This window comes from Oncorhynchus keta, chromosome 6 (genome assembly GCF_023373465.1).
Source record: "Oncorhynchus keta strain PuntledgeMale-10-30-2019 chromosome 6, Oket_V2, whole genome shotgun sequence".
Lineage (NCBI taxonomy): Eukaryota > Metazoa > Chordata > Actinopteri > Salmoniformes > Salmonidae > Oncorhynchus > Oncorhynchus keta.
The window spans coordinates 35098622-35123870 of record NC_068426.1 but is presented as its reverse complement, the minus strand read 5'-3'; the positions used below and the strand labels follow the sequence as shown (position 1 = coordinate 35123870).

At 43.3% G+C, this 25249-nt stretch overlaps 1 protein-coding gene across 2 annotated transcripts in view; it reads left to right on the top strand.

Moving 5' to 3' along the window:
* Positions 1-9431: 9431 nt before the first annotated feature.
* fgfr1b (fibroblast growth factor receptor 1b) overlaps positions 9432-25249 on the top strand; it is a 32756-nt gene continuing 16938 nt past the window's right edge. For both annotated transcript variants that reach the window (XM_035772583.2, XM_035772582.2), the window contains exon 1: positions 9432-10004. The gene's annotated coding sequence lies outside the window, so the exon portion shown is untranslated. The remainder of the gene's footprint in view (positions 10005-25249) is intronic.

Here is a 25249-nt window from a genome sequence, read left to right as displayed (position 1 = left end):
TGTTAATTTTCTTCGGTTTTCTATTTGAGATTTTTAGATTTGATAGGGAAGCTGAGAGGTCAAATATACTGTTAAGATTTTCTACTGCCAAGTTTACACCTTCACTATTACAGTGGAACGTTTTACCCAGGAAATTGTCTAAAAGGGATTGAATTTGTTGTTGCCTAATTGTTTTTTGGTAGGTTTCCAAACTGCATTCCTTCCACCTATAGCATTTCTTAATGTTACTCAGTTCCTTTGGCTTTGATGCCTCGTGGTTGAGTATTGCTCTGTTTAAGTAGACTGTGATTTTGCTGTGGTCTGATAGGGGTGTTAGTGGACTGACTGTGAACGCTCTGAGAGATTCTGGGTTGAGGTCAGTGATAAAGTAGTCTACAGTACTACTGCCAAGAGATGAGCTATAGGTGTATCTACCATAGGAGTCCCCTCGAAGCCTACCGTTGACTATGTACATACCCAGCGTGCGACAGAGCTGCAGGAGTTGTGACCCGTTTTTGTTGGTTATGTTGTCATAGTTGTGCCTAGGGGGCATATGTGGGAGGGGATGCTGTCACCTCCAGGCAGATGTTTGTCCCCCTGTGTGCTGAGATTGTCAGGTTCTTGTCCGGTTCTGGCATTTAGGTCGCCACAGACTAGTACATGTCCCTGGGCCTGGAAATGATTGATTTCGCCCTCCTCTCTCTCTCTCTCTCTCTCTCTCTCTCTCTCTCTCTCTCTCTCTCTCTCTCTCTCTCTCTCTCTCTCTCTCTCTCTCTCTCTCGGTGGATCATGAATGTGGGCTGTGTAACTGTTCTTTTGGTGAGTTTCAAATTGTCAGACCCAGTGAACTCTAAAATAACGACAGAGTCTTGATACTGGGCTAGATTGTGTGTGTGCGGGCTTGGACGGCGTGTGTGAGCACTTGTGTGTGTGTGTGTGCTCACTGCACATGCGTGTGCAAATGGGTGTGTATAATACGCATGGTAATGCATTGTATTTATAGTGCAGCCTTGCGTATGGTGGAGAAGCTTGAATTCATATGACCTCACAGATGATCCAGCTCTGTGTGTGGCCTTAATTTGCGCGAGTGTTCGTATGTGCCCCTCCTCTCCCAACAAAGCAGAACTGAGGGTCAGCAAGGCCATTCACGGAGGGATTGCTGGGTAACCCCTGGTATGCATTGTGGGTAATGGCGTGGTGTGTGTGTGTGTGTGTGTGTGTGTGTGTGTGTGTGTGTGTGTGTGTGTGTGTGTGTGTGTGTGTGTGTGTGTGTGTGTGTGTGTGTGTGTGTGTGTGTGTGTGTGTGTGTGTGTGTGTGTGTGTGTGTGTGTGTGTGTGTGTGAGAGAGAGAGAGAACGCGAGAGAGGGTGTGCCTGTTGTGGTGTGGGCTAAAGTCCTCAGTGTAAATCCTCTTGAATGATAGGGCAACCGTTTTATTTCCGCCTAAATAGACATACCAAGCATAATTAGTTTTCATGAGATGGCCATAAACCATAACTGGTAATGTTGTATAGTTTTAGAAAGGTCTGGAACTCACCTTTCTGGGGGGAAAAAATGGCTATACATTTCTGAGGTGTACTCACTTCTGAGGACACAAGCTCAAGTACATAGCACAAATTTGATGAAAATATGAACAATCATACCGTATCTTTTATTCCTATTCAATGAAAGTGGGTCAATAGGGCTTGAAATGACTGGAATGCTTTCTGAATATAGTACCAATCAAATTATAAAGGACTTACTATACGATGTCACCTTTCTTATAACTGTAGAATAACTATGATCATACTTAGTGACAATTTCATATAACAAAGAATGTTCTCCTAAACGTCCACTGAATGGCGCAGAGACACCAATCAAACGTATGCAGACAACTTCAGCTTTAAGCACGGCGTGATTTAGTCCGTCTATGACCAAGAGAAAGTGGTCTTGTTTCAATTCTATTCAATTATTTCATATTTTTTCCTGTTGAGAGCTGTAAATCCGGCTGAGGATATCACAGCGAGTTGAAACCACAACCGTGTGATTCGCTAGACTGTCTGTCACCTTTCATATGCCGTCTCTGTCGCTCTGCGGAAGTGCAAATCAATGATTTTGTCTGGATATGCCAGAAATGTCATGTCACACCCTATGTCACGTCACTCCCTACATAAACGTGGGGTAACCTAACACTTCAAGTCAGCTCCGTTGAGAGAGTGGTAGTGCAGAGCAGACAGGTGGGGCTTTCTGGGACTATAAGGCACAGGACCCTACGACGTTCACAGAGCGCTTTGTACACCAACATGTCAGTCTGAACCGATCCAGAACCGCTCAACGTCCCCCTAGGAGATTTAACATCTAAGAGGTTTCCATTCCTAAACTCCACAGGCCTCTTCCCCTCCTGGGCTTATGGGAGGACAACACACATATACACACACATACACACACACTCACAGGTCAGCGTGCCAGTCTGAACAAACCCAGTGTGCACACACTGGTTGAATTGTTTTCATTATAATTTGTCAACGTGGAACATAAACTGGATTTGAAAAAAGTCATCAACCAGTATTGTTTTCATCTCATTTCAACCAGCATTGTAAACATTACAATTAGGGTAAAACTTCAACTTAATACATTGAGGTCAAAATGTATCCAAAGGTAAATGTGTATTGTTAATATCATTCATTTGGCATCCTATTTATAGGGCTAATGGTAACTACCCTATATATATATAAAAGTATGTGGACCACCCTTCAAATTAGTGGAATCGGCAATTTCAGCCACACCCGTTGCTGACAGGTGGATAAAATTGAGCACACAACCATGCAATCTCCATAGACAAACATTGGCGATAGAATGGCCTGACTGAAGAGCTCAGAGACTTTCAACGTGGCACCGTCAGAGGACGCAACCTTTCCAACAAGTCAGTTCATCAACTAGTAGAAAGCCTTCCCAGAAGAGTGGAGGCTGTTATAGCAGCAAATGGGGGGGGGGACCAACTCCATGTTAATGCCGATGATTTTGGAATGAGATGTTTGACGAGCACGTATCCACATAGTTTAGGTCAGGCAGTGTACTTCTATTCTTCCAAAGATCCAATCAACCATGGAGGAATGATAGTATACCTAGCCACATGATGGTGTCCTTTGTTGGACAAATCAGAGCCAACCTCCCTCCGAATTTACTTTCACATACTGCTTGGAGTCACTTTCAACTGTTCAATGTGATTTGGGTAGTCTACGCAAATGAGCATGGATGCTGATCAATGTGAATGTGTTGACATGGTAGCTCAGCTGAAACGAGCACGTCTTGTTTCCAACGCGAAACAGTGCACATAGAGGAAAGCATCTTGATGATAGACTCGTCCTCACTGAAGTGCATTACCCCTCATATACCAGTAGGGGTCACTGTTCGGGCAGGAATTGTTGGACTTTTTGGCATTTTATTTCAATGTACCTCTTTATTAAGGGTTCATAGCATGATGGTGAAACAATAATGTTTATTCAAACATGCCATTTTTACTATCAACATTGGAACAAGGTCGACTGAAATATGTTTAATCACATCTAAAAATGCAACAGAATTTGAACCACCCAATATGGGGCGGTAGGGTAGCCTAGTGGTTAGAGTGTTGGACTAGTAACCGGAAGGTTGCGAGTTCAAACCGACAAGGTACAAACCCACTGTTCCTAGACTGTCATTGAAGATAAGAATTTGTTCTTAACTGACTTGCCTGGTTAAATATATGAAAAATAATGTTTATATGTGGAATTCTCAACTCAATTTCAACGTATACATCGATCTGATGATTATGTTGAAACTAGAATGATGTAACAACTTCCTAGTCAGGTTAAGTCAACGTATTTAAGTTGAAGTTTTACCCTAATTGCAGTGTTTACAAACGCTTGTTAATAAGATGACATGAAAACAGTACTGGTTGATTACTTCAAAAAAAATCTAATGTATTCTCCACGTCGATTCCACGTCACAATACGTTGACACATCACGTTGAAACAACATTGATTCAACCAGTGTGTGCCCTGTGGGCAGTTGGTGACTCAGCAACAGCAACCATTTCCCCTCCAGCAGCTGGTCCTTAGATGAGCTCATCTAAGGACCAGGTCCTTGGTTGAGCTGGCATACTGTCACTGGAGACAGACAGAAGAGAGGGAAGGAGAGAGAGAGAGAGAGAGAAGGCAGAGATGTGGAGAGGATAGCTGATAAAGATAAGATGAGGTGATCGAGTGGGTGTGTGTAATGAGAGGTTAGGGCTTGACTGCTTGAGGGTTGTGTGTATGGTTGAGTTAATGTTAGCTGATTCTGTGCCTATTTAAGTGAGAGTGAAGAGGTGGCGACCTGACCAGACATAGAGAGGCAGGCATGGTCATCACTCACTGCCCATCTTGGCTCACCCTGCCTGTGGAGCGAATCTCGGACTACTGGAGGAGGTGGCTAAATGCACCAAGTGTCCTCTCCTTCGACACACAGACGTAGTGACGCGTTTCTACAGACCATGAATGTCTTTAAGAAGGCACCTTCCAGGATGTTCCTGTTGATTCGTGGGAATGTTTCATATTTTAAATCCTGTTCTAGGATGTTATGTGCCTCACATAAGAACTGTGGTTTCGAGGGTTTGGGAGTCTCCCCCATCCTCCTCCCTCTCCTTCTCCACCCTCCTCTCTTTGCTCCCCCCCCCCCATCCCCCCTTTCTACCTCTACCCTCCTCTTTCTGTCTCGGCAACCATTTTGGCTCCTCATGTCATGTCACCCTCTGTGTTCCGAGGTCGTCCCGGGCGACGCCCAATAAAACAGCCTCATATAAAGCCACATACAAACACATACACACACACATACATATACAAACACATTTTTCACTGCTCTTCTGAGGTCAGCCTGACCACACAGGGCTAGGCCAGAAGACAGAAGGCACACACACACACACACAGCTTGGCAGGCCTGAAAAAAAATGTGCATACTAAGCAGTAGTGGTCATGACTTGATGTCCTTGTGTGCTCCTGCGTGTGCTTGAGCGTATGTACAGTATCTGTGTGTTGGGGTTACAGTGACTTAGACAGGCCTGAGATCAGTGGCATGGTCAGGGCTGAGAACAAGGGTCTCACAGTATTTACTGTGCTAGAGGGAGAGGACTGGTGTGACTTGACAAGGCCGGGTTAGGGTCTGGGGAGAGGATTGGGGCTGGACTGGACTGCGCCTGCTACAGTTGGTAACGTCCTTATGTGTCCTGGTGTGTATGTGTGTGTGTCAGCTGTGGAGGCCGGGTTGGTCTGGGTCCCGGGCCCACCCACTGGGGAGCGAGGTCCACCCAATCAGATTGAGCAATAACAAAAACAGTGTTTTATTGTAATACTTTTTTTTATGCTCTCTACTTGTCAGTGTTCCAAACGGGACATTATTATTTTTACCTAAGCATGCAAAAACCACCAGATTGTATTCATAGCAAGCAGTGCACTGGAATGACATTCAGATGAACTGGAATGACATTGACTCTCATGGTATTCATAGCAAGCAGTGCACTGGAATGACATTCAGATGAACTGGAATGACCTTGACTCTCATGGGATGGGTGGCCAAAAATAACTAACTGAAAGCCACATCCCCAATAAGACACAAATACAGTGGCGGTCGGTGCTGTTTAAAATGAGGGAAGGCGATTATTTGTTTTCATGAGCATATGGCCTTATTTCTATTATAGCACATTCGATGACTGTCATTCATATTCCATTCACGCAGCATTGATGGGTGTATGCTACTATATGATAGTCAAATGTTCCCCATACCCACATCATGAGGTTGCTACAACCTAGCCTATGAATGAAAGTTTACAACGTAGATGCAAACAGGTTGTGAGAAAAATTTGAGGTGACATACAGTGACACATGGACAGTGACACATTCCATAGCGCCTTGCACTAAAACCACTACAATCATCATGGGTAGTTGTTTTCTGTTGTGTGTCGGCACCAGCCAGAAATGTTTTGGTTGTGATTTCAGTGTTCATTAAATAAATATGGACACATACCACGCTGCACCTTGGTCCTCTAATTCCAACAGCCGTTACACCAGTGTTATGTTGGATAGTTATAGCCAGGTGTTTGAGTAGGCTAAACCAGCTAGCTGAATTTGCTAGCTAAGTAAGTGAAAGTGAAAAAAAAAATGACAAAACATCTCTCTTGCTTCTCCTTGATTTTTGAATAAATTAATTTTTCAAAACAGTTTAACTGTTGTCTTTCTATCTCTTTGAGTCAACTACTCACCACATTTTATGCACTGCAGTACTAGCTAGCTGTAGCTTATGATTTCAGTAGTAGATTAATTTTATGATCCTTTGATTGGGTGGACAACATGTCAGTTCATGCTGCAAGAGCTGTGATAGGTTGGAGGACATCCTCCGGAAGTTGTCATAATTGCTGTGTAAATCTATGGAAGGGGGTGAGAACCATGAGACTCCTAGGTTTTGTCTTGAATTCAATGTACACAGAGGAGGATGGAAGCTAGCTGTCCTCCGGCTACACCATGGTGCTACTATACAGACTGCTGTATTATTATTTGGTGACGTGAATATATTTACTGTAGTTTTATTATTTTATTATAACTTTTTAAGTGTTTCGCTATTTTTATGAAATTCACTGAAGAGGATGGTCCTCCCCTTCGGAGCCTCCACTGCTCGAATATGACCGCATTGCGGCATATGTCATTGTGCTTCTAAGGCTATATGCAGAACTAGCTCTCAGAATTAGACACTCATCCAAGTTTCTCAAATGTCAAATTTCTTCCAAACATCAAATTTCAACGTGTTTAAGGTTACATTTAGGCATTAACTCTTGATGGTTAAGGTAAGAGATAAGGTTTGGGATAGGCTTAAAAATAACATCTCAAAAACAACGTTCTATTGCTGGATTTAAACATGCAACCTTGGACCAGAGGTACATGCTTACAACCATAGGCTTACAACCATATGCCATCTCCACCCCCAATGACCGAGCAAAACGAAAACCCTTACTAGAAGGTAACAGCACTCACTGTTGCCCCGAGTGGCCGGTTTCCACATCGTCTCCCGCCGTCCTCGGACTGGGACAATACTGATTTGTATCGCGGATGGCCTGGCTGTATATGTACCATGCCACTGCCTTCTTCATTTATTCATTTAGCCAACAAGACAGGTCATAATCCAGCGCCTTTATCAAAGTCAACACACCTATATTTGTGCTTGAGTTAGCTTAAAAAATGCTAAATGCTCTCTCAGCCTCATGGCAAAATGTGTAGAATAGCATGAGATTAGCTATAAACGTCACATTTTTCTCTTTACCACATTGCAAAATGTCTACAATTGCAAGAAGTTAGCTGCCCCCCCCCCACACCCAAATTTCCGCATGCCCACCCACCAACACATTTCTGGCTACGCTACTTGTGTGTGTGTGTGTGTGTGTGTGTGTGTGTGTGTGTGTGTGTGTGTGTGTGTGCGTGCGTGCGTGCGTGCGTGTGTGTGTGTGTGTGTGTGTGTGTGTGTGTGTGTGTGTGTGTGTGTGTGTGTGTGTGTGTGTGTGTGCGTGCGTGCGTGCGTGCGTGTGTATTGGGCAGATCTCTGGTCACCTTTTAAATATAGTAGAGGGGTGGTTGGGGCTCCGCAATAACGAGGCAATCAGAGCTGTTTATTCTCTAATCCAGAGGATAAACACACGGTGTTAGTGTTAGGGTTAGTGTTTCCTTAATGGTATGTGAAGCTGATTGTCTCCGGGGCTAGAGACAGTGCTGGCTGGGGTGGAACTAGAAACAATTGTGCTTAAAAAAATAAACCACTGGTTTAGGACCTCCTGTTCCCCTCCTCATTTTCATCTCTCATCGTCCAGTCCCCCCTCCCACTCCCCCACACACACCCCCAATACGGCGTCAGCAGCAACCAGCTCCATATGTGCCCCCCGCTCACACATGTGATGTGGTCTGGGCGCCATGCTGCCTGCCTACCCTGCCTATGCCCCACCCTACACAGATACACACACAAACTCACACATGCTTACACACTTGCTTCTGCACACACAGCCACCACAGGAGAAAAGAAGCTCTTGGTTTATGAGGTGTTTTTAGAAAAGCCATAGTGCGGACCAGGCCCTGTGTGTGTGTGTGTGTGTGTGTGTGTGTGTGTGTGTGTGTGTGTGTGTGTGTGTGTGTGTGTGTCACACACTCAGGGCGCAGACTCTGTGTCTGCATTAACAGCAGATTAACCAGAACAATGTGAGGAGTTCTGCTTTGTAGTGCAACATGTGTGGCATTTAGCGATGTGATGATCTAGGTTAGCGATCTGTGACTGTATGGTGTCAATCCATCCAACTGAGATAGCCTATGTATACAAATATAACTGCAGGCTTATTTATTGAATTTAGGGGCCTTTTATTAGTTTGCTTGCATTTTATTAAGCATTTGTAGACAGTGCGTATTCCTTATATAGCACCAAACTAACCTGTCTTCAGTGGAGTTTGCACACTATCGGACAGACTGATAGACAGTCAGATAGATAGAATAGATTGTATGAGGTACCCCATAAATACATGTTATTGGGTTATTTTCCACTTTGGGATCTCTAATGTATGCTAGGAAAGTAGTTCAAATTTGGACATTATTGACAACACTAGGAAGTACAGCTTGTAACACCTTTCACAGTTCATCCATCACACACACACACACACACACACACACACACACACACACACACACACACACACACACACACACACACACACACACACACACACACACACACACACACACACACACACACACACACACACACACACACACACACAATGTACTGAATGTAAGGACCGCGTTTACTGTCTGTATCACATCTCTATCCCCCCTTACAGTCCATTCATCACAGCCTAATAGCATTTACTGCTAATTATAAAACAGCCATTCCTACTGTAGCCAGCCAACATACAGTATCCCATCCCAAGGTTTCCTGTAAATGGACGCAGACAAAACATAAAAGTGTGTGTTTCTTTCTCGGCATTGCTTTCTTCTTATTTTAATCAACTGTACAACCTACTTACCAGGCCCAGTTACATCACTGCTTAGCCAGTCAGCCCCCTTCCTCCCACCACTCAAACAGCAGGGCTCTCCCTCCCAACAAGATATGAAGGCAATTTCCCTGTTAGGTCATAGTTAAAAATGCAGTGGACAACAACGATGAGTAATCAATGCCTATGAGAATGTTGCCAAAACACAAACAAACATAGGTTACTGTCTATTTCCAAATTATGCCGTGTTTTGGTCAGTCAAGTCAGTAGAGAACTCTTTGTTTTATTTGGGACAGACCTACAGGTTTACAGTGTAGGCTAAAATCATTTGGAGTTCCTGCAATTGAGACGGAGGGTGGGGCGACAGAGGCAAGCAGGGAAGGGGGAGGTCTCCTTCAGAATCTCCCAGATCTGTAACCCCCCACCCTCCAAAACACGCGCACACAACGCACACACTGCGCGGTGAGAAGTTTTTCGGGGAGGTCACAGACGCAGCCTGCAGGGAGTTAGAATTCGCTGCTCTGAAATATATTAATTGAATTTGCCAGCCACTTCACCTCACATGCTATTCACAAAATACAGAACATCTCTGCGTTGTTGACTTAAATATTAGGTTGCACGCTTGTGCAAACGTTTTTTTCGCGATTGATTGTTCCAAGACAATACAGAAAACGGTCGGAGTTCCGACGTTTTCTCCGGGCAGGAAAAGGCACATTTGGTCTAAAGTAAAATGCTTCGAGATTTGCTGGTTTACTGAAACGGATAAACAACTAAATGCTGTTGTATTCGAACAGAAAGTCTTAGTTTTAAAACTTGTTGGGAGGTAGAAAGAGAGACCGCACCATACTCCGCAGTCAACGTCCATTACGCGTGGCTTCGCCGCGCCACTCTATTTGAACTCGGAAAAATACCGATGTTTTTTTCGGGAGTTGTAACTTGAAGGCATCAAACGAATCGGACATTTAATTCCTATCTTACCTCCTCGAGGGTAGTTGCACAAGGATCGGAAACGCAGGTGAGACACCAATGCAATCCAATAAATATCAAGACTGTAGTCACACAATGTTGCATGCAGCTTGCATTCTGTGGTCTGTAAACGTTGGTTCATTATTTTTCAGAATCATTGCTATTTTGATAAAAACAATGCTACGTTTAAATGAAGTAGGTGTAGGGTACCTAGTCAAGCATGTTCATATAGATTTTAAATGCATAGCCTATATAAAAAAAAATGCCTATGGAACATAGGAGCCCCTGCATGTGGTAGCCTATTGAATAACTATGTAACTGCAATAGCCAAGGGTTTGTTTGGAATGAGTTGGATATCCGAGGGTTTCCTCTTGATGTATCAGTTAAACGAACGAACCCTTCACGAACTACAATGCTTCAAATGACTTACAACCATTAATTCACGTATCCTATGGCATGCACCCTTTATAGCCTTATAATGTATTATAAAGGGTTTATGAAGGCGCCATTAATAATGTATAAGATATACACAAAGGTGACCACATTTACAAACCAGAGGGTAGAGTCGAGTTGGTAAGACTTGACCCGCGTCTCTCTCTGAGGAACACAGCACAAGCAGTCAGTCACAGGTCACTGCTAACGCGGGGACATTGTGTCCGACAGACGTGGCTGTAAATGTGTCGGTGTGCGGTAAATGACGCTCGTGTCACGTCTGATGAGACCTGGCTGATGCGTGCAATCTTTGTTGACTCACCGCGCTTGACCGGTGACTCACTCCCGGAACCAACGGGCACCGGCTGACGAATATAATGGAATTGAATTAGTTCTATTGCCAAATGATCCGTTGGCATTGAAAAAGTTATTGGACCTGTTTCCTGGACAGAGATTTTTTAAATTTTTTTTATTTTTATTTCACCTTTATTTAACCAGGTAGGCAAGTTTAGAACAAGTTCTCATTTACAATTGCGACCTGGCCAAGATAAAGCAAAGCAGTTCGACACATACAACAACACAGAGTTACACATGTAGTAAAACAAACATACAGTCAATAATACAGTATAAACAAGTCTATATACAATGTGAGCAAATTAGGTGAGAAGGGAGGTAAAGGCAAAAAAGGCCATGGTGGCAAAGTAAATACAATATAGCAAGTAAAACACTGGAATGGTAGTTTTGCAATGGAAGAATGTGCAAAGTAGAAATAAAAATAATGGGGTGCAAAGGAGCAAAATAAATAAATAAATTAAATACAGTTGGGAAAGAGGTAGTTGTTTGGGCTAAATTATAGGTGGGCTATGTACAGGTGCAGTAATCTGTAAAATGCTCTGACAGTTGGTGCTTAAAGCTAGTGAGGGAGATAAGTGTTTCCAGTTTCAGAGATTTTTGTAGTTCGTTCCAGTCATTGGCAGCAGAGAACTGGAAGGAGAGGCGGCCAAAGAAAGAATTGGTTTTGGGGGTGACTAGAGAGATATACCTGCTGGAGCGTGTGCTACAGGTGGGAGATGCTATGGTGACCAGCGAGCTGAGATAAGGGGGGACTTTACCTAGCAGGGTCTTGTCGATGACATGGAGCCAGTGGGTTTGGCGACGAGTATGAAGCGAGGGCCAGCCAACGAGAGCGTACAGGTCACAATGGTGGGTAGTATATGGGGCTTTGGTGACAAAACGGATTGCACTGTGATAGACTGCATCCAATTTGTTGAGTAGGGTATTGGAGGCTATTTTGTAAATGACATCGCCAAAGTCGAGGATTGGTAGGATGGTCAGTTTTACAAGGGTATGTTTGGCAGCATGAGTGAAGGAGGCTTTGTTGCGAAATAGGAAGCCAATTCTAGATTTAACTTTGGATTGGAGATGTTTGATATGGGTCTGGAAGGAGAGTTTACAGTCTAACCAGACACCTAAGTATTTGTAGTTGTCCAGATTAAAGATAGTCCTCGACTAAAAAGCACTTTCAATCGAGATCCTCCGTCAGAGCATTGTTAGGCCAGGATGAGGCTTAATCTCTGTCTGGGAAACTGGACCATTATGTTCAGAGGACAACTTTGGATGTTCATATCTGCACATATAGGGTAATATAGCCACACACACACACACGCGACAATGATACTCATGTCATGGTGTGAGTTCAGTTTCAAGTGTATTTGCATAATGAATACATTGGAAATCTTACTCAACGGGGTAACAGTGGGAGACGGTGAATGTGCGTGTTCGACCTCCTGACTCATTTGTGAATGGAGCGAATTTGTAATTGCTGTTCTATATCAGATGCCTCATTCAGGGAGGGGCAAGAGAAAGAGAGACAGATGTGTGAAGAGTAAGAGAGAGAGATAAAAATAATAATAATATATATATAGAGAGAGAGAGAGAGTGGAGAGGTAAATAGACGTGTATGGTAAGAGTGAGCTGTTATCCAGTGCCACTCTCAACATGTCCTCTTCTCTGTCTCCAGACATTCAGCCTCTGTATGTGACCGTACTTCAGCTGGGTTGAGTAGTTGTACAATCAATTCATGTAGCCCACTTTGGGACCATGGACATTCCATGGTAAAGGGCCCTATAAATGATGTGATGTGGAGACCGTGGCCTCAAAACACTGAATCCAGACATTATAATGCAATTCAACAATATGTTGAACATTTTAGTCATTTAGCAGACGCTCTTATCCAGAGTGATTTCAGTATTGAGTCCATACATTTTCAGACTTGTCCCCCTTGGGAATTGGACCGACAGAACCTAGCGCTGCAAGTGCCATGCTCCACCAACTGAGCTACACGGGACTAACTTAGGAAGGATTCAACTAAATGTTTGAACGTTTATTAATTCGTCCACGTTTATCATTAGACATGAACAGAATGCACGAGGGATTCATATTTATTGCAACATTCTGAAGAGGCAACCAGAATCCCCTCTATATACAGACCCTTAAGAAAATCACATTTTGTCACAGCCTTGTTCTACAATCGTTTAAAATCTATTTTTCCTCATCAACACCCTATAATGATGAAATTTTAGCAAAAACAGAAATACCTTACTTACATAAGCATTCAGACTTTTTGCTATGAGAATTAACATTGAGCTCAGGTGCATCCTGTTTCCATTGATCATCCTTGAGATGTTTCTGCAACTTGATTGGAGTCCACCTGTGGTAAATTCAATTGATTCGACATGATCTGGAAAGTCATACACCTGTCTATATAAGGTCCCGCAGTTGACAGTGCATGGGAGACTAGTCGAGGAGCCTGAGGAAAGTACAAAACATTTCTACTGTCATTATTCTTAAATGGAAGATGTTTGGAACTGGATTGGGAGACTTGTCATGATCGAGGGAAAATGAACAGAGAAATGACTCACAGAGGTCCTTGAACTGAAAATCCATGTCTCAGAGCACCATCAGGACCTGACTGGGGGTTTTTCAGCAAGGGAGTGGGAGACTTGTCATGATCACAGAGGTCCTTGAAAACCTGCCAAGACACTGGGGTCGAACGTACACCTTTCCAAGACAACGACCCTAAGCACACAGCCAAGACAACGCAGGAGTGGCTTCGGGGCAAATCTCTGAATGTCCTTGAGTGGCCCAGCCAGAGTCCAGACTTGAACCTGATTGAACATCTCTGGAGAAATCTGAAAATAGCTGTGCAGCGATGCTCCCCATCCAACCTGACAGAGCTTGAGAGGATCTGCAGAGAAGAATGGGAGAAACTCCCCAAATATAGGTGTGCCAAGCTTGTAGAGTCACACCCAAGAAGACTCGAGGCTGTAATCGCCGCCGAAGGTGCTTCAACAAAGTACTGAGTACAGGGTCTGAATACTTATGTAAATGTAATATTTCAGCTTTAAATTTGTTATACATTTGCACAAATTTCTAAAAACCTGTTTTTGCTTTGATATTATGGGATGTTGTGTGTAGATTGGTGGGGGAAACCATTTAGAATAATGCAGAAACATAACAAAATGTGGAAAAAGTCAAGGTTTCTGAATACTTTCCAAAGGCACTGTAGGCTACATTAAGCTAGAAAATACACTTTCCAGTGACACTGACTCACCCAATGATGAAAATGATTCATAGGCCACTCACCAGTAATGCCCGATGCGCTCGTGCCAATATCTCAAGCGCTGTTTGCTCAGAATCGCTGAAAGTTGCTGAGAAAAAAATAGTTTGCTTCTACAGACAGATTAGTTCACTCTTTTCAGCATTAAGCATTTGCTTTCCAAATTGGAGGCCTGCGTTTTCCTCACAATTGTTTTTATACATTTGTGAAAGGCAAACTGACAGCTGCAAACAGCCATAGATATATGATCCATAGATGGGCAGTTCCCATTCAAGTCAGGACTGGCAGCCATTGTTAGTATACTAATGAGTTTAACAGTTAGAGTGCCAGGGTTAGAGGTTCCAAAATCCTTCTATGGAATATGTATTTGGCTCACGTGCTGTCCAAATTGCAGCCTTCCCAGCTGTAAGTGCTTGTGATAAAACTAAGCGTATAGCTATTTGGTAGAAGCTATTAATTATTTTTGAACCTTTATTTAACTAGCAAAAGGCCTCCTGCGGGGACGGGGGCCTGGGATTAAAAATAAAAAACAAATACAATATAAATATAGGACAAAACACACATCACAACAAGAGAGACAACACTACATAAAGAGAGACCTAAGATAGCATGGCAGCAACACATGAAAACACAGCATGGTAGCAACACAACATAACAACAACATGTTAGCAACACAACATGGTAGCAGCACAAAAGATGGTACAAACATTATTGGGCACAGACAACAGCACAAAGGGCAAGAAGGTAGAGGCAACAATACATCACACAAAGCAGCCACAACTGTCAGTAAGAGTGTAAATGTGTTTTTATTTATTTACTTTTTTCACCTTTATTTAACTGGGTAGGCTAGTTGAGAACAAGTTATCATTTACAACTGCGAGCTGGCCAAGTTAATGCAAAGCAGTGCGACAAAAACAACAACACAGAGTTACACATGGGATAAACAAACGTATAGTCAATAACACAATAGAAAAATCTATATACAGTGTGTACAAATGTAGTAAGATTAGGGAGGTAAGGCAATAAATAGGCCATAGTGGCAAAATAATTACAATTTAACATTAATATTGGAGTCATAGATGTGCAGATGATGATGTGCAAGTAGAGATACTGGGGTGCAAAAGAGCAAAAAAATAATATGGGGATGAGGTAGTTGGGGGGGCTATTTACAGATGGGTTGTGTACAGGTGCAGAGATCGGTAAGCTGCTCTGACAACTGATGCTTATAGTTATTGAGGGAGATATGAGTCTCCAGCTTCAGTGACTTTTGCAATTCATTCCAGTAATTTGCAGCAGAGAACTGGAAGGAAAGGCGGCCAAAGGAAGTGTTGGCTTTGGGGATGACCAGTGAAATATACCTGCTGGAGCGTGTGCTACAGGTGGGTGTTGCTATGGTGACCAGTGAGCTATGATAAGGTCCTTTACCTAGCAAAGACTTATAGATGACCTGGAGCCAGTGGGATTGGCGATGGATATGTAGCAAGGGCCAGCCAACGAGAGCATACAGGTTGCAGTGGTGGGTAGTATATGGGGCTTCAGTGACAAAATGGATGGCACTGTGATAGACTACATCCAATTTGCTGAGTAGAGTGTTGGAGGCTATTTTGTAAATAACATCGCCAAAGTCAAGGATCGGTGGGATAGTCAGTTTTACGAGGGTATGTTTGGCAGCATGAGTGAAGGAGGCTTTGTTGCGAAATAGGAAGACGATTCTAGATTTAATTTGGGATTGGAGATGCTTAATGTGAGTCTGGAAGGAGAGTTTACAGTCTAACCAGACACCTAGGTATTTGTAGTTGTCCACATATTCTAAGTCAGAACCGTCCAGAGTAGATGCTCGTCGGGTGGGTTGGTGCGGGCAGCGATCGGTTGAAGAGCATGCATTTAGTTTTACTAGCATTTAAGTGCAGTTGGAGGCCACGGAAGGAGTGTTGTATGGCTTTGACGCCCGTTTGGAGGTTTGTTAACACAGTGTCCAAAGAAGGGCCAGATGTATACAGAAGGGTGTCGTCTCTCTAATCCACCTCTACGCAATCACCAGCAGCAAGAGCGACATCGTTGATGTATACAGAGAAAAGTGTCAGCCCGAGAATTGAACCCTGTGGCACTCCCATAGAGACTGCCAGAGGTCCGGACAACAGGCCCTCAGATTTGACAGTAATTGGTGAACCAGGCGAGGCAGTCATTTGAGAAACCAAGGCTATTGAGTCTGCCAATAAGAATACGATGATTGACAGAGTCTAAAGCCATGGCCAGGTAAATTAAGACGGCTGCACAGTACTATCTTTTAACGATGGCGGTTATGATATCGTTTAGGACCTGTGGCTCAGTGGCTGAGGTGCACCCACGACCAGCTCAGAAACCAGATTGCATAGTGGAGAAGGTATGGTGGGATTTGAAATGGTCGGTGATCTGTTTGTTAACTTGGCTTTCGAAGACTAGAAAGGCAGGGCAGGATGGATATAGGTCTTTAACAGTTTGGGTCTAGAGTGTCTCTCCCTTTGAAGAGGGGGATGACCGCGGCAGCTTTCCAATCTTTTGGGATCTCAGACAATACGAAAGAGAGGTTGAACAGGCTAGTAATAGGGGTTGCAACAATTGCGGTGGATAATTTTAGAAAAGGAGTGTCCAGATTGTCTAGCCCAGCTGATTCGTAGGGGTCCAGATTTTGCAGCTCTTTCAGAACATCAGCTATCTGGATTTGGGTGAAGGAGAATGGGGGCGGGGGTTGGGCAAGTTGCTTTGTGGGGTGCATGTTGGCTGGGGTAGGGGTAGCCAGGTGGAAAGTATGGCCGTTGATAAATGCTTATTGAAATTCTCGATTATCGTGGATTTATCGGTGTTGACAGTGTTTCCTAGTCTCAGTGCAGTGGGAAGCTGGAAGGAGGTGTTCTTATTCTCCATGGACTTTAAACATTTTGGAATTACTGCTACAGGATACAACTTTCTGTTTGAAAAGCTAGCCTTTGCTTTCCTAACTGACTGTGTATATTGGTTCCTGACTTCCCTGAAAAGTTGCATATCCCGGGGGCTATTCGATGCTAATGCAGTACTCCACCGGATCTTTTTGTGCTGGTCAAGGGCAGTCAAGTCAGGAGTGAACCAGGGGCTATATCTGTTCTTAGTTCTACATTTTTTGAACAGGGCTTGCTTATTTAAGATGGTGAGAAAAGCACTATTAAAGAACAACCAGGCATCCTCTACTGACGGGATGAGGTCAATATCCTTCCTGGATAACCTGGACCAGGAGTATTTTGAGTCTTTGAATGAAGAGATTGAGATGAAACTGTCCAGTTTGAGTGTTTGTTGCAGTTCGTTCCAGTTGCTAGCTGCAGCGAACTGAAAAGAGGAGCGACTCAGGGATGTGTTTGTTTTGGGGATCATTAACCTTTCTGGCGCAGGCGTTCCGCTAGCGACCCACCTCGACAACATCCGGTGAAATTGCAGAGCGCCAAATTCAAAATACAGAAATAGCCATAATAAACATTCATAAAAAATACAAGTGTTATACATCGGCTTAAAGATTAACTTTTTGTTACCTTCTTTGGGACTGGGGAGCAGTATTGAGTAGCTTGGATGAATAAGGTGCCCAGAGTAAACTGCCTGCTACTCAGGCCCAGTTACGGCGAAAGCATACCATGCGATTATCTGAGGACAGCACCCCACTTACAAAAGCATACAAACATTTTACATCCAAGTAAAGGAATGACAAAAGTCAGAAATAGCGATAAAATTAATCACTTACCTTTGAAGATCTTCATATGGTTGCAGTCACAAGAGTCTCAGCTACACAATAATTGTTTGTTTTGCTCGATAAAGTCCCTCTTTATATCCCAAAAACTCAGTTTTGTTGGTCCGTTTTGTTCAGTAATCCACTGAATCAAAGAGTGTCAAAACATGCAGAGGAATACATCCTAATAGTACCGGTAAAGTTTGTTGAAACATGTCAAACAATGTTTATAATTAATCCTTGGGTTGTCAATTGTCTAAATAATCAATAATATTTCAACCAGACAATAGCGTATTCAATAGAAAGAAAAAAACAACAAAGGGCGCGCACTCGTTCACACACGTAAACCAGCACTGCATGATTCTACAGTCCACTGAGAGAAAGGTCTCATTCTTCTTCATTTTTCAGAAAACAAGCCTGAAACAATGTCTAAAGACTGTTGACATCTAGTGGAAGCCATAGGAACTGCATTCTGGGTCCTAACCATTAGATACTCTACAGGCATTCAATTGAAAATACCCCTATCAAAAAAATCCCACTTCCTGGATAGATTTTCCTCAGGTTTTCGCCTGTCATGTCAGTTCTGTTATACTCACAGACATTATTTTAACAGTTTTGTTTTCTATCAAAATCTATCAATTATATGCATATCCTAGCTTCTGGGCCTGAGTAACAGGCAGTTGACTTTGGGCATGCTTCTCATCCAGACGTCGAAGTACTGCCCCCAAGCCATAAGAAGTTAACAGAATGTGACTGGCAGAATGGGTGTTGAATGTAGAGGATGAGGGCTGCAGTGGATATCTCAGATAGGGGGGAGTGAGGCCTAAGACGGTTTTATAAATAAGCATCAACCAGTGGGTCTTGCGACGGGTATACAGAGATGACCAGTTTACAGAGGAATAAAGAGTGCAGTGATGTGTCCTATAAGGAGCATTGGTGGGAAATCTGATGGCCGAATGGTAAAGAACATCTAGCCGCTCGAGAGCACCGTTACCTCCAGATCTATACATTTTGTCTCCGTAATCTAACATGGGTAGGATGGTCATCTGAATTAGGGTTAGTTTGGCAGCTGGGGTGAAAGAGGAGCGATTACGATAGAGGAAACCAAGTGTAGATTTAACTTTAGCCTGCAGCTTTGATATGTGCTGAGAGAAGGACAGTGCGCCATCTAGCCATACTCCCAAGTACTTGTACGAGGCGACTACCTCAAGCTCTAAACCCTCAGAGGTAGTAATAACACCTGTGGGAAGAGGGGCATTCTTCTTACTGAACCACATGGCCTTTGTTTTGGAGGTGTTCAGAACAAGGTTAGGGGTAGAGAAAGATTGCTGGACACTAAGAACACTTTGTTGTAGAGCATTTAACACAAAATCCGGGGAGGCGTCCAGCTGAGTATAAGACCGTATCATCTGCATATAAATGGATGAGAGAGCTTTATACTGCCTACTTCCCACTGCTATGCTACCACCACACGTGCGCCAGAAAAACACCTGCCTCTTGCTAGGTACACTGGAACTAAAGAGTAACTACACACTAAACATCTACATAAAGTGGTCTCTTGATGTGGTTTAAGCATGGTTGTGGACTTAAAACATAAAATTGAGTTAAAAAAAATAATAATAATAAAAAAAAAAAATTTTGAGAGCAAAAACCTGAAGAAAAAAACATAGAAACAAAACCTGGAAAAACTAAACGGAGAAAACAGAAATTGGGGAAAATAAAAGAGATTTGATAATGGTAGCATATCCTTAGTCATGGCTCCCCTTTACACATACACACCGTCATCTGTTTTCCAGTCTGCTGGTGGCGTGGGCCTCTACCGAGAAATGGTGTGTTACTATGACATAGTTACTATGGCAGCGTTACGTTGACGGGTGGAACAGGCCGGATCTGAAGCAAAATGTGGTGTGTAGGTGAGGGCTTCCGGAGTTGAGAAATCTGGAGAGGTCACATCTGCTAGAAAGAGAGGGAGAATAAAAATATATTCTTACGAGAACTAGACTGTATCAAACTAAAGGGATGAGAGGGGAAAGAGAGTGGGGGGTGGGTTAGGGGTGAGGAGGAGATGAAGAACAGATGAGGGAAAGGGGTTGTATGGGGGAGGAAGCTGGAAGGAAGATATTAGAGCGAATGTGTGTGTGTGTGTGTGTGTGTGTGTGTGTGTGTGTGTGTGTGTGGGGAAGGCATGGGAGATAGATGGGAGTGGGGAGAAGTTTCCAATAGGTAGAGGCCCTCTCCTCGATAGAGCTCGAGTGTGATTGCTCTATTCCTGGCCTAGCGACTATACACCACCCTGGGTGTGTGTGTAGCTACTCTCAGACCATCAATTTAGAATCATATCAAACCTCTGGAGTCATTGTAACAGTCCATCGCTAAGCTATACACAGTACCAACATGCTGAGCCAATGGCGTTTAGTTCAACAGCATCTGCAGAATAATTATCACTGCTCTTAAGGTTATTTTTTACTTGTGAAGATCATAATTTATGGCCGTTGTCTTCCCTACTCTAGTTGAAAGCAAGTCCCTTCGTATAAGAGTGTCTGTTAAATTGCTGAAATGTTCCTTTCGAATTTAAAGAAGCCACACAGCATGGCTAGAGCGGGGAGAAACCACTCTTATTTTTGTTCTAATTGTGTCTCTGGTGATTTTGTGGTGGTGGTGGTGTGATAACTACCACATTGAGGTTTACAGAGCTGGGTGTGTTAGCTGTTAACTAGCTTTTAGCTTCTATGGCAGGGCTAATCAACCCTCCTGCTGAAGCGCTATGGCGGGGATTTGCATGTTTTTACTCCTACCACGCTCTGGGGTAGTGCTGGATCAAAAGCCTGCATACTCAGAATGTTCTATATATCTCTCTCTCTTACTCCCTCACTCTGTCTCAGCTTGGGTGTCTCTGTGCTGGGCTCTCCTGTCAGCTAGCCAGCAGTATGATGGAGACGCTACACCATAAAACTCATAAATCTGCAAACAGACTCATTCGTTTAAGAGAGTCTTTAATGTTTGTGTGGGATTGAGTTATGGGCGGCATTAATGAAGGGCATTAATGATGTCTTCATAAACCTCCCGCTCTACTCTTCACCGTTACATACCTCCCTCTCTGGGTCACCATTCTCTCACTCTCACACACACACTGGCTGCCAGCTCCGAAGGACAGATCTCATTATGGAGTTGGACCCTCAGTAATGTCCACACACGCACCTTTCCTCACTGCCATCTACAGTAATGTCCAGGTCTAGTGTATCGTCAGGTTATTCTGCCATAAAGCACGGAGGTTATGTGTTACAGAGTATTTTCTACAGCTCTCCTTTTTGTTTGTCTCTCACGGTGTGTGTTTGTGGGTTGGAACGGTCTCATCACACTTAAACACAAGATCCATCTTCCCAATGAGACTTTAACACTATGACACTGACCGGCTGGCTGGAAGCAAATGGTGTTCTGTTCCCTGGCCAGGAGGTGTTTTTGATATGGGGTTATGCTGCGTTCACGTGCTAGTCGGAACTAGGAAACTGACATTTCTGACTCGCTGATTTGTAGAACTTTAACCAGTTAGCGAGTCGGACATTTAAGAGTTTCCATGTTCCGACTAGCACATGTACAGCGACATGGGGGTTAAGGCCAGGACACTGTACGCAGTCGGAGCCGGCAGAGTGTTGCAGTGTCGTTTTACATCACAAAATGGGTAGCTCCTTGTTGTGCGCACAAACCTACTACGAACAAGTGCGCCACATGAAATTGGCAACACAACGTATACAATTGATGGGCAGTATTGAGAAAGCTTTGCAGTGGAAGTCCCGCCTCTGTGTCGACTTCACACGCTTTCTGGTATTTATAAACATGGAAGCAATGGACATGCTGCTACTGCTATTTTACTTGCATGTTTGCTTTGATTTCGACATTCCTTATGCAAAATGAAATCTCTGTCCAATTTTGAGGATCGTCTGTCCGAGGAGGTGAGACGCTACGAGCACCTCTGTAAAATTACTTGGTGCGGTTGTATCCAGACCATAACGCAAAGTCAACAGCTGGGGTGAGATAGCACAACATTTTAAACATTTTCTTTTATTTAACGAGGCAAGTCGGTTAAGAACAAATGCTTATTTACAATGACGGCCTACCCCGATTAAACCCGGACGACGCTGGGCTAATTGTGCGAACGCCCTACCAATCACAGCCAGATGTGATACAGCCTGGATTCGAACTAGGGACTGTAGTGACACCTCTTGCACTGAGATACAGTGCCTTAAAATGCTGCGCCACTCGGGAGCATCGACATGGAGACAGAATCGGGACCCGGTATGTTCACAGTCTGATAAAGGAGGAAGAGACCAGGAATGGGACTGCGCCGATTGTCCAACAACTGGGTTGGCTTCCTGTTTATGTAAACCATTGTCCGACAGACACCAATATACCAGATACAATATGCACGGTTGTGTTTGTGCATGTTTGTGACCTAAAACAAGTTGTAAAGATTTTGGCGTTTGACATGTTTTTTCTGTATAGTTTTTTCTTGTCTTATTCCCACATGTCTTATGCACAATATTCCCACTGCACCTTTTGTTTGTCACGATGGTCGTCTTATTTTCACCTCGTTTTTTACATTGCGTTATTTTCCCCTTGTTACATTTTGTTACTGTAACCCATAATGACAAAGTGACAACGCGTTTTTACAAATGTTTGCGTATTTATTGAAAATGAAATTCACACCGCTGAGTCAATATAAGTCAGAATCCTCTTTGGCAGTGATTACAGCTGTGAGTCTCTCTGGGTAAGTCTCTAAGAGCTTTGCACACCTGAAAAACTCCCCAGTTGTTAACAATTACAAGCATACCCATAACATGATGCAACCACAACTAGGCTTGAAAATATGGATAGTGGTACTCAGTAATGTGTTGTGTTGGATTTGCCCCAAACATAACACTTTGTATTCAAGGACATAAAGTGAATTGCTTTGCCATTTTTTCCCCCAGTATTAATTTAGAGCCTTGTTGCAAACAGGATGCATGTTTTGGAATATTTGTATTCTGTACAGGCTTCCTGCTTTTCCATCCGTCAATTAGGTTTGTATTGTGGAGTACCTACAATGTTGTCGATTCTTCCTCAGTTTTCTCCTACAACAACCATTAAACTCTAACTATTTTAAAGTCACCATTGGTTTCCTTTCTCTCCAGCAACTGAGTTAGGAAGGAGGCCTGTATCTTTGTAGTGACTGGGTGTACTGATACACCATCCAAAGTGTAATTAATAACTTCACCATGGTCATGGATATTCAGTGTCTGCTTCTTTTATCCATCTACCAATAGGTGCCCTTCTTTGCTATGCATTGGAAAAACTCCCCGGTCTTTGTGGTAGAATCTGTGTTTGACATTCACTGCTCGACTGATGGACCTTACAGATAAATGTGTGTGTGGGGTACAGAGACGAGGTAGTCATTCAGAAATCATGTTGAACACTATTATTGCAGTCCATGCAACTTATTATGAGACTTGTTAAGCACAGTGTTACTCCTGAACTAAATTATTTAGGCTTGCCATAACAAGGGGGTTGAATATTTACTCAAGACATTTCAGATTTGGATTTTTAATTAGTTTGTCAAAATTTCTAAAAACACGTAATTCCACTTTGACATGATAGGGGTATTGTGTGTAGGCCAGTGACACTTTTATTTATATATATATATATATATATATATATATATATATATATCAGGCTGTAACACAACAAAATGTGGAAAAAGTCAAGTGGACGACAGACGGGGGTGTGTTCTTGATGTCTACAGCTAGACAGCCACTCTCACCCATAGCAGGAACATCCTCGTTGAAATGGTTGAAAGGCCACGACACGTAACAGAACGTTTTCATGGCCACGTAGATTAGGCTATTGTTTACATCTGGACAGACATTCTCTAGCAGGAAAGTCCCACTTAAAGGTTTACGTAACAGAAGGTTAGACATGGCCGTGTAGATGAGATTAATGTCTTGAGGGGGGCCTGTCCTTAATGTCAGACAGTACATGTTACAGAATCATGCTAAGCCACGGCGTCTGTACTAGCCGTGGGAAAAATATACGGCAAAATCAACGTGAGAATGAAGTGTCTGTCTTTCATGGATGTCTTTATTGTGAAATGTAAATTGATAGGAAACAAAGTTTCTCTCGTAATTAGTGTACGAATACTATAAATGTAGACCCATTTTTCAGACTAGAGCCATTAATAACACTAAATAGGTTTTTGGCTGCCTCATCCCAAAAAAATATGACAAACAAAACGAGGTCCCGCGTGGCTCAGTCGGTATACTATGGTGTTTGCAACGCAAGGTTTGGGGGTTTGATTCCTATGGGGACCACTATGAAAATGTATACACTCATTACTGTAAGTCGCTCTGGATAAGTGTCTGCTAAAGTGAAAAAAACTAAATGTAGTCTTCATTGTGAATAGCAAAACCAGTGAAAACCAAGATATTTACAAAAAGTGTGAGGCTCACAAGTTCTTTTGAGTGGGGATCCTACTATGACAAAGTCATCACCCAGAGGAAAATAACATATATGCATATGTTTTCCAAACAACACACACAACATTTACCATAGGGTGCCATGAATGATAGCAGCATCCTGGAAAGATACCAGACCAGTTGGTGTGAGGAAGTAGTCCTTGAGGTTGCAAGTCTATAGCAACTCTAGTTGCCCTGTCCGCCAACATTTTTCTTGCGTCCAAGAAGCCGGTGTCCTCTGCTACCACCCGTCTCCACTCTCCTGGACGCAGGTCCGCCCGCGGTGGTTGTGGAGTAGTCATCAAACAGGGTGGATGTACTGTGTTGACTAATCAGTGTTGTCAATGTTTGTGGTGTGTAGGTAGTTGTGTAGGGTCACACAGGCCGTCACAATGGTCTCAGCTTTCTCTGGGGCAACCTCAAAGGCTCCTCTCAGGATCCTCCGTATCACAGCAAGGATGGCGTTGCACCGACAGGAATAAACCATCTCTCCGGGAAGAAGAAGGGCGGGGGTGTATGTTTCATGATTAATGACTCATGGTGTAATTGTAACACCGTACAGGAATTCAAGTCCTTTTGTTCCCCTGACCGAGAATTCCTCACAATCGAATGCTGACCGTAATATTTCCCAAGAAAACACTCCTCGGTTATCGTCACAGCCGTGTATATCCCCCGCAAGCGGATACCAAGACGACCATCAAGGAACTTCACTGGATTTGATGCAAACTGGAGAAACCATATATCCTAAGGATTTTAACAAAGCTAATTTGAGAACAAGGCTACCTGTGAGGACAGAGGCTGGGAGACAAGAAGCAAGTACAGGGACTGAACATTTAATAAATAACATGAAACAAACAGGGACAGCGTCTGGACAGGGGAAACGTAAGAGCAATAATGCAGACACGGGGAACACAGATAAAGGGGAGGCAATCAAATAAAGATGGGGTTCAGGTGAGTCCAATGATGTGCTGCTGCGTGTGATGGTGACCAGTGATGAAGCTCAGATGCGCATAACAATGGTGAAGGCA